Source organism: Pelodiscus sinensis, chromosome 10, assembly GCF_052426305.1.
Source record: "Pelodiscus sinensis isolate ZL-2025 chromosome 10, ASM5242630v1, whole genome shotgun sequence".
NCBI classification, from domain to species: domain Eukaryota; kingdom Metazoa; phylum Chordata; order Testudines; family Trionychidae; genus Pelodiscus; species Pelodiscus sinensis.
Window position 1 is genome coordinate 7,922,651 of NC_143061.1, and position 14,757 is coordinate 7,937,407.

A 14,757-nucleotide genomic window follows, 5' to 3' on the forward strand; every position below is an offset into this window, starting at 1 on the left:
GGCGGGTCGGGCAGGGCATGAAAGGCCGCAGTGTCCTCCCCACGGCAGTGGGGCGCTCCCGCACTGGGGCCTGCCATCCCCTGGCACCCCTCACTCGGCGTCTGGTCGGACGCTGCCGCCTGGAAGGGCAGAGCCCCTTCTGAGCCCCAAAGCACGGCAGAGGCCGTTGTGTCAGCTCTCTGCGAACACCCAGGGCTGAGCCGCCTTGCTGCCTCCCTGTCTGGGGTGGGGGGGGGGGGGGGCGAAGAATCTCACGAATGCTTGGCACTGCAGAGGGGGGTTTCTGAGGCAGGAATGTCGGGTTACCAGCCCCAGTGCTTAGGAAAGGGCCCTTGTCTGTATGGTCTTAGCTTAGGTGTGCCAAGGTGGGACCCGCCCCCGCCAGAGAGCTCACCTGGCCATCAGCTCTGTACAACACAGCGGGTGGGTGCTGGCCGTCGGACCGTTTCTCCTCCTTTCCTACCAGCCCTGTGCGCCCTAACGCTTTGTAAGGCACCTCGCAACAGCGTCCCAGAGAACCCCTGGCCTGTTTGGGGCCCCACTGCTCCCCCAAGCAGCGTGGCCCCGTACCCTGCGGTATGGGTGCGCTGCAGCCGGGCAGGCAGACAGGTGCTAGCAGGTGCACACAGCCGTGTGGACACTCCGGCTCAAGTGCTTTAGCCTGGCGGAGGCTCCCTCCCCCGGTAGTGTAGACAGACACTAAGGCTATGTCTACACTGCCAGTTTTGCCGCTACACTGCCAGTACGCAAACGAGGCACAGATTAGCATATCACCATGCCGCATTTGCATAATTTATGCACGCCGGTTTTCTGCAAAGGGTTTGCGCTGAAACTGGCAATGTACAGGAAGCCTAAGAAGATGGAGCTGCAAAGCAGGAGCCCAGGACACCAGAAGGATGGAGCTGGGGCATGGCCAGAGGGAGGGAGCTGGTCCGGGCTCCTAACCTAGGAAGGACGGAGTGTTTGTTTGCGTGTGACACTCCATGCCCCCGCCCCGCCGCCTTTCCCGGTACTGCAGAGGGGTCGTTGCAGGGCATGGCTTTGGCTCGGCCTGTTTCCCGCCCCGAGGCCTTTCCCCTGGGCGCCCGCCCTCGCGTGGGTTGGGATTGGACCTTGTGGCGCTCGGCAGTGTGGCAGGGGGCGAGAAGCTCTGGTTTGGGGCGCGGCGCGTCCCGGCTAGAGACGGTCCGCGTTTCTCCAGCGACGGATTGGAGAGCAGAGTCAAATCGCCTCACACCGTGTTCGAAGGGCTGCAGTGAACTTCAACCCTCTGCCAGTAGCTCCAGGCCACACTTAGAGGCTGCTGGACACCGGGGCCTGGTTCCCGTCTCACTTCCTCAGCTCTTACCGCCGTGCAGCTCCCTGGGCTCCACGCCACGGATGGGAGGAGACTCGGGCCAGGGACGCTGGCCAGAGCTGTGGTGAAAGGGGCCTGGCCTTGCCTGCCCTGCAAGGGGGATTGGCCACCTTTCCGGCAGCTCCCGGAAGAGATTCCTCACCCCCGTGTGACTCGGAGCCCAGTGGGGGCTCTGCAGGGGAAGGGGGCTGGTGTTCCCAAAGGTGCGTGAGGTGGCCTTGTGGGTCCTGGTGACCCAGAGCTGGTAGTTTCCCTGTGGAGGAAGGTCTGTCTCTCCCCTCTCCTCCCCCCCACCCGACCACACATGAGCCCACACAGGGTCTGTGGCAGGAGCTGGAGCTCGTTGGGCCCAGCATTCAGGCACTGTCACCCCTGCAGGGCAGGAGCCAGCCGAGATCCGGGGAGCGCTGGGAAGTTGGCCATTTACCGGCCTCCAGAGACACAGGGCTCCTTGGACTGTCTAATCCGCTCAGGCCACGTCCTGGCCTCGCCCCTCACCCTGACCATGGGCCCAGCTCCCTCAGGGTCCCATGGAGCCTTTGGGTGCTGGGCTCGGCACCCTGTAAAGCTGGGGGAGTCTGCTCATTCCCCCACCCCCACGCTCTTTGCCCCATCTCCCAGCTCCACCCTCTGCTTTCCCTCTGTTGCCTCTCGCCAGCCCCCACTCCTGCCCTGTCTGTGCTCCTGTCAGACCCTGCCGCTGCTGGAGCTTTGGGAAGTGTGGGGGGGAGATCTCCTGGGAGCTGGGGGGGCTCTTGGGGCTGCATTCCTGGGCAGTGATAGCATCGCGTCTTGGGGCCGGGCTGCCCTCGCGCCGGCCAACCAGCCCCTTCTGTTTGCGTTCATAGGCAGAGATCTTATCGCCCGTAACTGACAACATCTGGACAGAGTCCCTGGCTGGGCCTTTCCCTCCCCGGCTTCTTTGGGGGAAGCACGCGGGTCCCCCGAGTTTATCTCATCTGCCCCCTTTCCCTGCCCTGGCGCAGCTCTGCCGTGGCTCCCTGCCACCCCACAGGGCTCGTGCCAACACTGGCCCGGCTGTGCCCGCTGCAGGACGGGGGAAGCACAGTGCCAACTGCAGTTGCTCGCTGGACCCCGTGTCAGGGCCTGGTTGGGAGGGGAGGAGCAGAGACTTGCTGGCAGGCTGAGCAAAGGGCTGGCTCCCTTCCTGGGCTCTCACCCACCCCTGGCGGCCTGATCCTGCCCAGCACCTGCTCTGGCCGCCCATCTGGAAGCCTCCCTCTGCGGGCAGCCCTGCCACGCGCCTGGCCCCTGGCAGCTCCCGGCTTGGAACGCCAGTAGCAAGGGGACTTGGACTCCTCCTGCCTGTGACTGAGCAGCGCAGGCCGAGGGAAGGCCCAAGGCTCACGAGCTGTCGCCAGAGATGTCAGGGCCACCTGCCCCCACTCAGCCCCTCCATTCATCCTGGGCCGGGAGGGGCCAGCGGGCAGGCCTGGGGATGGTCCCCAGGGGGAATATGGCTCCGCTTTGCTGAGGAATGTGCTGAGCTGGGCGGATTGCGTTACCCACCCGTCGGCCGCTTCCCACAGCTCAGCCCTGCCTGCGCTGAGCCACCTCGGCTGGCCCCCGCCCCTGGGGAAGGGGCTGCCAGCAGGCCACGGAAGCCAAGATGAGCAGGGACACATTCGGGGACAGAAGGGCCGTAGGGAGCAATTGGCAGGGCACCTGCAGACGGGCGGCGGGGGGCGGGGAGCAGAGCTGGAAGGTAGGGATGTTGGCTATTGGGTAATCGAATAGTCGAGTAACTGCACTAAATCTTATTGGTTACTTGACTATTCCACGGTCCCTGGGGGCGGGGCCGGCAGCCAGTGGGCTCTGGCCCCACTCCCGGGGAGACCCCTGCATTGCTGACTCTGTATCAGAGGCAGCAGCGCACGGTGGCAGCAGGCCCTGTCTGTGAGGTTCCCAGCTTGCCGCAGACAAGGGCAAAGCAGCCTCTTCCCACGGCAGGCCCAGGTTCACCCTTCACGGATGCCTCCCCTGTCCCCCTTCCTTCCCCCGCACTCACGGGGAAGGGGGCGAGGCAGCACCACGGAGCCGGTGCTGAAGGGGCAATGGCTTTTTAACTGGCTCCTCCCAGCACCGGCTCCTGCTTTCCCCTCCCTTGCTGCCTCTGATCCAGAAGCAGCAAAGGGGAGGGGGGAATGCGAGTCGTTGACAAGATTAACCAGTAAGCCTGAGGGGCAGTGGGTGAGGACTGGGGAACATAGCGGGGGCTGCAGGGCCGTGCTGAGCAGTAGCCCAACCACCCATCCCTTGCGCCCGGACTCTGTTCAGCCTGCTGAATTAGGATGCAGGGCATTTAAACATGGAGCCTGGGTCCTTCCCCATCCTGGTGCTGGGACACGTTAGCCAGGCTGCCGTTGTCCCCTGGCTGTGCTGAGTGCCAGGGGAGGCTGCCTGGCACTAGGCACAGTCGCCTGGTGGGGACTGAGGGGCCCTGAGTTCGGTGTCCTGGGCAGGCTGGGGCTGGAAAGCGAATGGGGTGCCGGTGCTGGCAGTAGGACTCACACCTGCGTGCAGGACTGCGGGAGACACAGCCAGCAGCACGGTGCGGGGCCCTGGGTGCGGCTGCCTGTGTGCTTGGGATGATGTGGATCCCAGCTGGGGTGGGAGCGGCCGTGGGGAATGCTGCATGGCCTGGGGTAGCCATCGGAGCTGGGGCAGAGATTGCTGGGGTAGGTCTGGGGGCATGGCCGGACGTGGGCCCAAACTCCCCGACTTTCCCCCTCTTTGCCAGGCTCCATGCCAGAGCAGCCCTGGCCGGATCAGCCCCTCCCCTGCCCAAAGAAAGGACCCCCTCCTGTCTTCAGGGCTTGGGGCATTCACGGAGACAGCTGCCCTCTGGGGCGGGGGGAGGGATCAAAGCCTGAGCAGTGGCGAGGCCGGGAAGCCGGGGCACAACAGAGAGCCTGCCTCGCTCCGCACGGGTCAGCCCAGCTCCTTCCTGCTGCCGCAGAGCTGGCTGGAGACGCGGACGGGGCAGGAGCCGTGCCACGTGCGAACGTGCCCTCTCCCTTGCACACTCGCACCAGGCCCTGGGAGAGCAGCGCACCCTGGGGAGACCCAGCCGGGCCCCTGGACTCAGCCCCTCGCAGCCTGGCGGCAAAGGGAGGCAGGGAGAGGAGATCTGCAGGGCTGGAGGCAGGGCGCTCCCGGGACAGGTACAAGAGCTGAAAGACACAGAGCTGGCTCAGAGGGGCTGAGGGGACGGGAGAAGGGAGCTGAGCTAGTTAGGAGACTGGGTGCCACAAGGCTGAGAGAGGGAGGCAGCAAAGGCCAGTGCAGGCGGGGGGCGGAGAAAGCGCCTGCTGGCGGAGGGGCTGCTGGCCAGGAATTGCCCCAGGCAGGGCTGGCATCCCTGTGGCTCCTGGAGAGGGGGTTGGACCCGGGCACTCCTCCCCCCACAGCGCACCCCCGGGTCTCTGAGGCAGCAGCAGCTCCGGGCTCCTCCCCCGCTTGGCCGTGGGATCTTTGCGCTCCAGGCCCCAGAGAGACTGGCACAAAAAGGGACTTTCAAAGGGGCTGGTTTATGTTTGGGCCAAGTTAATTAATCCACTTACAGCCCATTCATCGGCCTGGGAGCAGCCGCCCCCCCCAGCCCGGCCGCACAATGCGCCCGCCGCCGCCGCAGCCCGGCCCAGACGTGGCTCGGGACGCCCGGGGCGAGACGGACAGGCCCTCGGCTCGGGGATTCGCCTCCCGTCAGGCTCATTTCTCTGGCCGAACAAAATATGCTAATGACGGAAATGGGCTGTTAAAAGAGGGGAGGGGCCTGGAGGGGAGAGGGCTGGGGTAGGGCCAGAATGGGGCCCGGGGAGGTGGGGTGATGGGGCTGGGCCTACAGGGGATGACTGGAGCTCAGAGGTGGGAGAAAGGAGGGAACAGGGCTGGGGGCAGGGGAACATGGCAAGCATGGGGGGCTCAGGGCAGGAAGAGGGCTGGGGGCAGGGGAACATGGCAAGCATGGGGGGCTCAGGGCAGGAAGAGGGCTGGGGGTAGGGGAACATGGCAAGCGTGGGGGGCTCAGGGCAGGAAGAGGGCTGGGGGCAGGGGAACATGGCAAGCATGGGGGGCTCAGGGCAGGAAGAGGGCTGGGGGCAGGGGAACATGGCAAGCGTGGGGGGCTCAGGGCAGGAAGAGGGCTGGGGGCAGGGGAACATGGCAAGCGTGGGGGGCTCAGGGCAGGAAGAGGGCTGGGGGCAGGGGAACATGGCAAGCGTGGGGGGCTCAGGGCAGGAAGAGGGCTGGGGGCAGGGGAACATGGCAAGCGTGGGGGGCTCAGGGCAGGAAGAGGGCTGGGGGCAGGGGAACATGGCAAGCGTGGGGGGCTCAGGGCAGGAAGAGGGCTGGGGGCAGGGGAACATGGCAAGCATGGGGGGCTGAGGGCAGGAAGAGGGCTGGGGGCAGGGGAACATGGCAAGCATGGGGGGCTGAGGGCAGGAAGAGGGCTGGGGGCAGGGGAACATGGCAAGCATGGGGGGCTGAGGGTAGGAAGAGGGCTGGGGGCAGGGGAACATGGCAAGCATGGGGGGCTGAGGGCAGGAAGAGGGCTGGGGGCAGGGGAACGGTGTGAGCAGGACTTTTTTTGTAAAAAAAAAAAAAAAAGGTGCCGGTTCTCCGGTGAAAAGTTGTTGAGCTCTGATTGGAGGCGCGGGTGCTGCGTTCCGGGCAGTACCGTCACAAAAAAAGCACTGGTTGTGAGCATCGGGCCAGAGGGGACGGGACAGGGAGGGGGCAGGGGATCACGGTGCGAGCAATGGGACAGGGGAGGGGACAGGGAGGGGGCAGGGGATCACGGTGCGGGCAATGGGACAGGGGACGGGACAGGGAGGGGGAATCTCCAGACAATTCTGGCCTGGCACTTGCCCCCTCGTCGATGGCCGGAAAGCAGTGGAGGATGGATGGGGCTTGAGCCAGGGGTTCTTGGGGAAGGAGAGCGAGCTGCGGTCCAGGGTGCTTGCGGGGCTGACGTGCTGCCTGATGGTGCCTCGCTCGGGCCTGTTCCATCAGGTGGGCAGCGATGCAGCCGCATGGCACAGGCAGAGCCGGCGGGGTCCCAGCAGGCGGAGGTTGTGGGGAGAGCCCCACAGGCGAAGGTCTCCAGCACCAGGGAGGAAGGAACAGGCACCAGCCTTCCCTCTGAGCTGGGCTCTTGTGCAGCCACTCAGGAGAGATTCTAACACCTCTAACAGCTAGGTTCTTTGGTTTTACTGTGGTGCACATTCCCTCATGCCTGGGTGCACATAACAAATTATTCTGCACATGGTGAAAAAATGGATGGAAAAGATTAGAGGGGACATTGATTAGAGGGGGCACTGTTGTACAGACCTGGCCCAGTTCCAAAGCAATTGAGGGGCCAGGGATCAGAGCCCCTGGCTCTTGGAGAAGGGGGGGGGGAAGTATGGGGTTATTCTGAGATGTCCATGCAGGGAGCCCACACACCGTCCTCTCCTCATGTCTCAGTGCCACAGAGTCCCTCACCCAGCCAAGGGCCCCCCTGCCCAAGTGCAGCTGCCAAGCGTTTGCTTTTGTGCCACCCATGGGCTGAGTGCATCCGGTCTCAGCCTCTCTCCACATCAGGCTCGGGGAAGTGGTGCTGGCTTTGTGGCCTGGGCTGTGGAGTTGGAGCCACGTGTGGGTCCCGCAGGGCTGGGGCGAGGCAGGCCGGCCTGCCGCAGCGTCGGAGCGAGGGGGGGCGGGCTGCGCTGCGCCTGGCGAGTGGGGCCGGCCCCCTGCTGCCACCCCCTGCTGCTTCCTGTGCAGACGGCCCAGGGCAGAGGATGAAAGCAGCGCGGCAGATGTCTCCAGCTTGTTTTCATCTCATTAACTGTTTCCTCTTTTATTAGGGTATCAATTATTAATTGTTCCAAAGAGAAACCCGAGGAGAATCCCAGAGTCAGTTCCGGCCCCAGCCCACGAACTACAGTGTTGTGGGGAGGGGGACTGGGGACTGGGGCCTGGGTTGGGAGGCTGCGGACAGGCCTCCTGGTGTTAGGGCAGGCGTTGGGGGCAGGGTGTGTGTGAGGGGGTGACATCAGGACAGGCGTTGGGGGCAGGGTGGGTGTGTGAGTGGGGTGGTATCAGGACAGGCGTTGGGGGCAGGGTGTGTGTGTGAGTGGGGTGGTATCAGGACAGGCGTTGGGGGCAGGGTGTGTGTGTGTGAGTGGGGTGACATCGGGACAGGCGTTGGGGTCTGGGGTGGGTGTGCAGGGTGGTATTGGGACAGGCGTTGGGGGCAGGGTGTGTGTGTGTGAGGGGGTGACATTGGGACAGGCGTTGGGGGCAGGGTGTGTGTGTGTGTGTGTGTGAGTGGGGTGACACCTAGACAGGCGGGGGCAGGGTGTGTGTGTGAGTGGGGTGGTATCAGGACATGCGTTGGGGGCAGGGTGTGTCTGTGAGTGGGGTGACATTGGGACAGGCGTTGGGGGCAGGGTATGTGTGTGTGAGTGGGGTGACATCGGGACAGGCGTTGGGGATCGGGGTGGGTGTACAGGGTGGTATTGGGACAGGTGTTGGGGGCAGGGTATGTGTGTGTGAGTGGGGTGACATCGGGACAGGCGTTGGGGACCGGGGTGGGTGTGCAGGGTGGTATTGGGACAGGCGTTGGGGACCAGGGTGGGTGTGCAGGGTGGTATTGGGACAGGCGTTGGGGACCAGGGTGGGTGTGCAGGGTGGTATTGGGACAGGCGTTGGGGGCCAGGGTGGGTGTGCAGGGTGGTATTGGGACAGGCGTTGGGGGCCAGGGTGGGTTTGCAGGGTGGTATTGGGACAGGCGTTGGGGGCCAGGGTGGGTGTGCAGGGTGGTATTGGGACAGGCGTTGGGGATCGGGGTGGGTGTGCAGGGTGGTATTGGGACAGGCGTTGGGGGCCAGGGTGGGTGTGCAGGGTGGTATTGGGACAGGCGTTGGGGATCGGGGTGGGTGTGCAGGGTGGTATTGGGACAGGCGTTGGGGGCCAGGGTGGGTGTGCAGGGTGGTATTGGGACAGGCCTTGGGGACCGGGGTGGGTGTGCAGGGTGGTATTGGGACAGGCCTTGGGGACCGGGGTGGGTGTGCAGGGTGGTATTGGGACAGGCGTTTGGGACCGGGGTGGGTGTGCAGGGTGGTATTGGGACAGGCGTTGGGGGCAGGGTGTGTGTGTGTGAGGGGGTGACATTGGGACAGGCGTTGGGGGCAGGGTGTGTGTGTGTGTGTGTGTGAGTGGGGTGACACCTAGACAGGCGGGGGCAGGGTGTGTGTGTGAGTGGGGTGGTATCAGGACATGCGTTGGGGGCAGGGTGTGTCTGTGAGTGGGGTGACATTGGGACAGGCGTTGGGGGCAGGGTATGTGTGTGTGAGTGGGGTGACATCGGGACAGGCGTTGGGGATCGGGGTGGGTGTACAGGGTGGTATTGGGACAGGTGTTGGGGGCAGGGTATGTGTGTGTGAGTGGGGTGACATCGGGACAGGCGTTGGGGACCGGGGTGGGTGTGCAGGGTGGTATTGGGACAGGCGTTGGGGACCAGGGTGGGTGTGCAGGGTGGTATTGGGACAGGCGTTGGGGACCAGGGTGGGTGTGCAGGGTGGTATTGGGACAGGCGTTGGGGGCCAGGGTGGGTGTGCAGGGTGGTATTGGGACAGGCGTTGGGGGCCAGGGTGGGTTTGCAGGGTGGTATTGGGACAGGCGTTGGGGGCCAGGGTGGGTGTGCAGGGTGGTATTGGGACAGGCGTTGGGGATCGGGGTGGGTGTGCAGGGTGGTATTGGGACAGGCGTTGGGGGCCAGGGTGGGTGTGCAGGGTGGTATTGGGACAGGCGTTGGGGATCGGGGTGGGTGTGCAGGGTGGTATTGGGACAGGCGTTGGGGGCCAGGGTGGGTGTGCAGGGTGGTATTGGGACAGGCCTTGGGGACCGGGGTGGGTGTGCAGGGTGGTATTGGGACAGGCCTTGGGGACCGGGGTGGGTGTGCAGGGTGGTATTGGGACAGGCCTTGGGGACCGGGGTGGGTGTGCAGGGTGGTATTGGGACAGGCGTTTGGGACCGGGGTGGGTGTGCAGGGTGGTATTGGGACAGGCGTTGGGGACCGGGGTGGGTGTGCAGGGTGGTATTGGGACAGGCGTTGGGGACCGGGGTGGGTGTGCAGGGTGGTATTGGGACAGGCGTTGGGGACCGGGGTGGGTGTGCAGGGTGGTATTCGGACAGGCATTGGGGGCCAGGGTGGGCAGCATTGGCTGCCGTTTGGGGGTGTCAGTGATGTACATGCCATTGGGAGGGGGAATATCTGGTGGGAGGCAGCCCTGTCCCCCTTCCCCTCCCCCCCAGCAATCTCCCCATCCCCCACCTCAGGTCCTGCTCCTCCTTCGCTCCCCAGCTGGGTTCTCCTGTGTCCCCCTGCCCATGGCAGGAGCAAGCCCGTCTCCCTGCTCCTCCCCTCCCCACGCCCTGCTTGTCTCCATCCCAGCTCCCTGGCTCCCCTGCCCCTCAGGGCCCAGTCTCTCTGGTGTTACCTCTTCCCTGCAGAGATGCCCGAGGTGGAGCTGGTGTGGGGATGGAGCGGGATGTGGGGGGAGCTATCTGCCCCACACAGCAGGGGGTGCTCTAAGCCATGGGGCAGGCGTGTTTTCTGGACAGTACTCCCAGCGGGGACGGTGGTACGGACCCGGCCAGCCAGCCCTGGTACTTTTCAGCCAGAGGAGGCAGCATTTCTGCTTCCCTCCACGCTGCTGTGGGGTGTGGGTCCCTCCTCTGCTCCCGGGGTATAAACAGACAGGCAGGGGTGGGGTGCACAGGCCCCTGCCAGCCCGTTGGCTGTGGAATTGCCATAGCTTCCCTCTTCTGTACCTCTTGGGACACGTGCGGCTCCAGGCTATGCTGGCACACGGCTCCGGGAGACTGCCGGTTTAGCTCTCCCCCAGCTCCGCGGCCTGCCCCTTGGGGTACGGCCTGCCCTGGCTCCTGCCTCTCCTTCCCTAGTGAAATATTCATGGCTGCAATGGAGAGTTAATTGAATTGCCCAGACAAGCAGCTGAATAATTTACGCCCTCTGTGCAAACGAATTTGGGAGGCCTTCATTAGCACCCCGGGCTCTGGGCAGCACAGGGCCCGGCCCCTAGAGCGTGCACACGGGCCTGCTGGAAAACGGAGTGAGATGGGTGCCTGGTCTGCTTTGGACGTGGCTGGAAGGTGGGAGCTGGCCTGCAATGACTCCTCAACCCAGAGCCGACTTCAGCTCCAGTATGGCCACCGAGAGTTGAGCTCCAAATGGGGCAGGAGCCGAGAGCTCCCTCCTGCTCGTCCTGCTGGACTCTGCTTCTCTCCCTCGCCTGCCCCATAGCCCCTGTCGGGTGTGGGGTGGCTGCTTCCAGAGGAAAGCCTGCTGTCTAGGCTGAAGGCAACTGGAGGGGGGGCCTCAGATCATGGCCATGTGTTCCCTGTGAGCTGAGCGCTTGGGCGGCCACCCAGGAGAGATTCAGATGCTGCTCAGCTGATTAGCAGAGCGCCCCCAGCCGGCAGCATGTGTTTCTACTGGTGGTGCACCCCCACACAGGTCTTGGTGCACATAACAACATTTATTCTGCACACGATGGAAAAATTAGAGGGAAGATTGACGGCTACTCCCGCTGATGGGCTCACGCTCGGTAAAGAGGGCGCTGGGCCCCGGGAAACAGTTCTGCTGGTGGGACTGGTGTCCCTGCTGAGTGTGCAGGGGCAGGGGCTGGTGCGTGCGCCACAGACGCAGGGCCAGCACTGAACCATCTGTGCATGGCTGGCAGTGCTGGGCTTCCCGCCCTGGGCGAGGCCTCCCCTGCCAGCCAGTGTGTGATGGGCTGGGCACAGGGTGGAGCGACATGGAAGCCCAAGGCGGTGGGGGCCAGGTCCAATGCGCTGGAAGGTACCTACAGCGTGGGGCTTGGGGCCTTTTCCAGGTCCATGGAACCTCTCCCAGCACATCCCTCGGCCCAGTTTGGATAGGGAGGGTATTTTCCATGTTGGGTCTAAAACTGAGACCCCCAAGGGGCCGCTACGCCAGGCCTACAGCTGCCCTGCTTCCATGGGGCTGGGAAGGAATTTTTGGAGTCGGGAAGGAATTTTCCTCCAGGGTAGATTGGCAGAAGCCCTGGAGGTTTTTCATCTTCCTCTGTAGCATGGGGCACAGATCACAGCTGGAGGATTCTCTGCATCTTGGGGCCTTCAAAGTATTTGAAGGCTTCAATATCTGAGATATAGGTGAGAGGATTATTCTAAGAGGGGTGGGTGAGATTCTGTGGCCTGCATTGTGCAAGGGGTCAGACTAGATGATCATAATGGTCCCTTCTGACCTTAAAGTTTTTGAGTTTATGGGTATGTCTACACTACCCCCCTAGTTCGAACTAGGGGGGTAATGTAGTCATTCGGAGTTGCAAACGAAGCCCGGGATTTGAATTGCCCGGGCTTCATTTGCATGATGCCGGCCGGCGCCATTTTTAAATGCCGGCTAGGTCGGACCCCGTGTCACGCGGCTACACGCGGCACGGACTAGCTGGTTCAGATTAGGCTTCCTATTCCGAACTAGCTGTACGCCTCGTGGAACGTACAGCTAGTTCGGAATAGGAAGCCTAATCCGAACTAGCTAGTCCGTGCCGCATGTAGCCGTGCGGCACGGGGTCCGACCTAGCCGGCATTTAAAAATGGCGCCGGCCGGCATCATGCAAATGAAGCCCGGGCAATTCAAATCCCGGGCTTCATTTACAACTCCGAATGACTACATTACCCCCCTAGTTCGAACTAGGGGGGTGGTGTAGACATACCCTCTGAGGGTACGTCTACACTACAGCGCTAGTTCGAACTAACTTAGTTCGAATTAGTTAATTCGAACTAAGCTAGTTCGAACTAGCGCATCTAGAACTAAAAACTAGTTCGAACTAGCGTTTTGCTAGTTCGAACTAGCGCGTCCACACTGATTGGACGCAGGGGGGCATTTAAGGGCAGCTGAAACCGGTTCTGGCAGGGCATCAGGTCAGCAGTTGCTTTGTGTGGCTGCTGTCTGAGGCTATCTGAGGCTCGTGCTTAAAGGGACCCCCCCTGGACAGCCGGTTCTCAGCTTTTCCTGCTTGCTTGCCAACCTCGCCGAGGGACAGCAAAGCGTCGGTCTCTGTGCCCGTCTGTGTCGGTGCTTCCCTTCGGGGGGTACTGCCGCAGGTGGCAACATGGAGCCACGGCTCGCCCTGCACCTTCTGGTGCACGTTCTGGACTTGCTACTGCAAGCCTGCCAGCAATGGCTCGAGGCTGCCTGGCACCACCTGGGGAACGTCAGCCCCCTGCCTCTCCGCCTGGCCGCCCTGGGGGCCGTGGAGGAGCCGCGGCGGCGCCCCGGCACCGGCGTGCCCCGCCGCATCTGGCGTCTGGACACCAGCAGCGACTGGTGGGACCGCATCGTCCTGGAGCGCTGGGACGACCGACAGTGGACCCAGAACTTTAGGATGAGGAGGGACACCTTCCTGGAGCTCTGCGAGTGGCTCGCCCCTGCCCTGCAAAGAAGGGACACTCGCATGAGACCCGCCATCCCCCTCCAGAAGCGGGTGGCCATCGCCCTCTGGAAGCTCTCCACGCCGGACAGCTACCGATCCGTCGGGAACCAGTTCGGCGTGGGGAGATCCACTGTCGGAGCGGTGCTCATGCAGGTACGGCGCTCGTCGGCCACCGAGCCGGGGGGGAGGGGGGCTGCGAGGAGGGGATGGGCCGCCCCAGGGACAAAGGGGGGGGCGGGAGGAGGCGAAAGCGCCCCGCACCGGAGGGGTCGGGCTGTCCCGGCCGTACTACACGCCGCCAGGGGGGTTGCTTCCGGGAGTGGGGCGCGGGGCACTGCCAGGGCACGCACGCTCCCAGCCACCCGGGCGCCCCACTGATTGACGCTTTGCTGTGTCTCTCTCCGCAGGTGGTCAAGGCCATCAACCGGGTGCTGCTCCGCAGGGTGGTCCGCCTCGCCAACCCGGATGCCGTCATCCGGGGATTCGGCGCCCTCGGCTTCCCCAACTGCGGGGGGGCCATCGACGGGACGCACATCCCCATCCGTGCCCCGGAACACCAGGCGTCCCGGTACGTGAACCGCAAGGGGTACTTCTCCGTCATCCTGCAGGCCGTATGTGACCACCGGGGACAGTTGACGGACATAAATGTGGGCTGGTCCGGCAAAGCACACGACGCCCGGGTGTACCGGAACTCCTCCGTGTGCCAGCGGCTGCAGGACGGGACCTTCTTCCCCGACCGCCACATCAGGGTCGGGGACGTGGACATGCCCGTCTGCCTGGTGGGGGATGCCGCCTACCCACTGCAGCCCTGGCTCATGAAGCCCTACACGGGACACCTCAATCCCTCCCGCCAGGCCTTCAATAACAGGCTGAGCAGGGCCCGCATCGTGGTGGAGGGGGCCTTCGGGCGACTGAAAGCCCGCTTTCGATGCCTCCTCACCCGTCTGGACCTGGCCGAGCACAACATCCCTCCCGTGGTGGCGGCATGTTGTGTGCTCCACAATTTGTGTGAGCGGAAGGGGGAGGCTTTCTTGCCAGCCTGGATGGCTGAGGCTGACCGCATGGCTGGACACTACGGTCAGCCCCGCACCGCCGCCGTCCGGGAAGCCCAGCGGGGGGCCATCCGGATCCGGGAAGCCCTGCGGGAGAGCTTCCAGGTGGAGGAGGAGGAGGACTGACCTCTCCCTGCATGCCCCACCGGGGCCTTCTTCCACCCTACCCCCCCCTTCCCCTTTCCCCTCCCTACCTACTGTCAAATAAAGACACCTGTTTTTCCAACAAAAACGTCTGTTTATTTCACAGAACTGGGGTGGGGGAGGGAGGAATGAAGGTGGGAGAAGGGAGGGGGAAACCTGGGACGAGGGAGCTGGAAGGGGAGGGGAGGGAAGGGAGGAAGGGAAAGGAAAGCTCAGGGGTGGGAGTCTGGGTGCCTCTCCCGTCTCGCCACACTGCGGGTCCGGGGGCGTCGGTGGGGAATGGTTGTGGAGGGGGGGGCAGAGAGGACAGGGGGTGTGGAGGAAGCAGGAGCGGAAGCAGGAGGAGCAGGAGGAGCAGGGGGAGCAGGGGGAGCAAGAGGGGGAGCAAGAGGGGGAGCAAGAGGGGGAGCAAGAGGGGGAGCAGGGGGAGCAAGAGGGGGAGCAAGAGGGGGAGCAAGAGGGGGAGCAGGGGGAGCAAGAGGGGGAGCAGGGGGAGCAAGAGGGGGAGCAAGAGGGGGAGCAAGAGGGGGAGCAGGGGGAGCAAGAGGGGGAGCAAGAGGGGGAGCAGGGGGAGGAGGAAATGGAAAGCGGTCCAGCAGGCTCTGGAGGTGGCCTCGCAGGGCACGGCCCTGCTCCTCCAGGGCCTCCAGACTCCTCTGGCGCAGCCTGAGGTCCTCCTGGACCCAGTGGTCCTGGA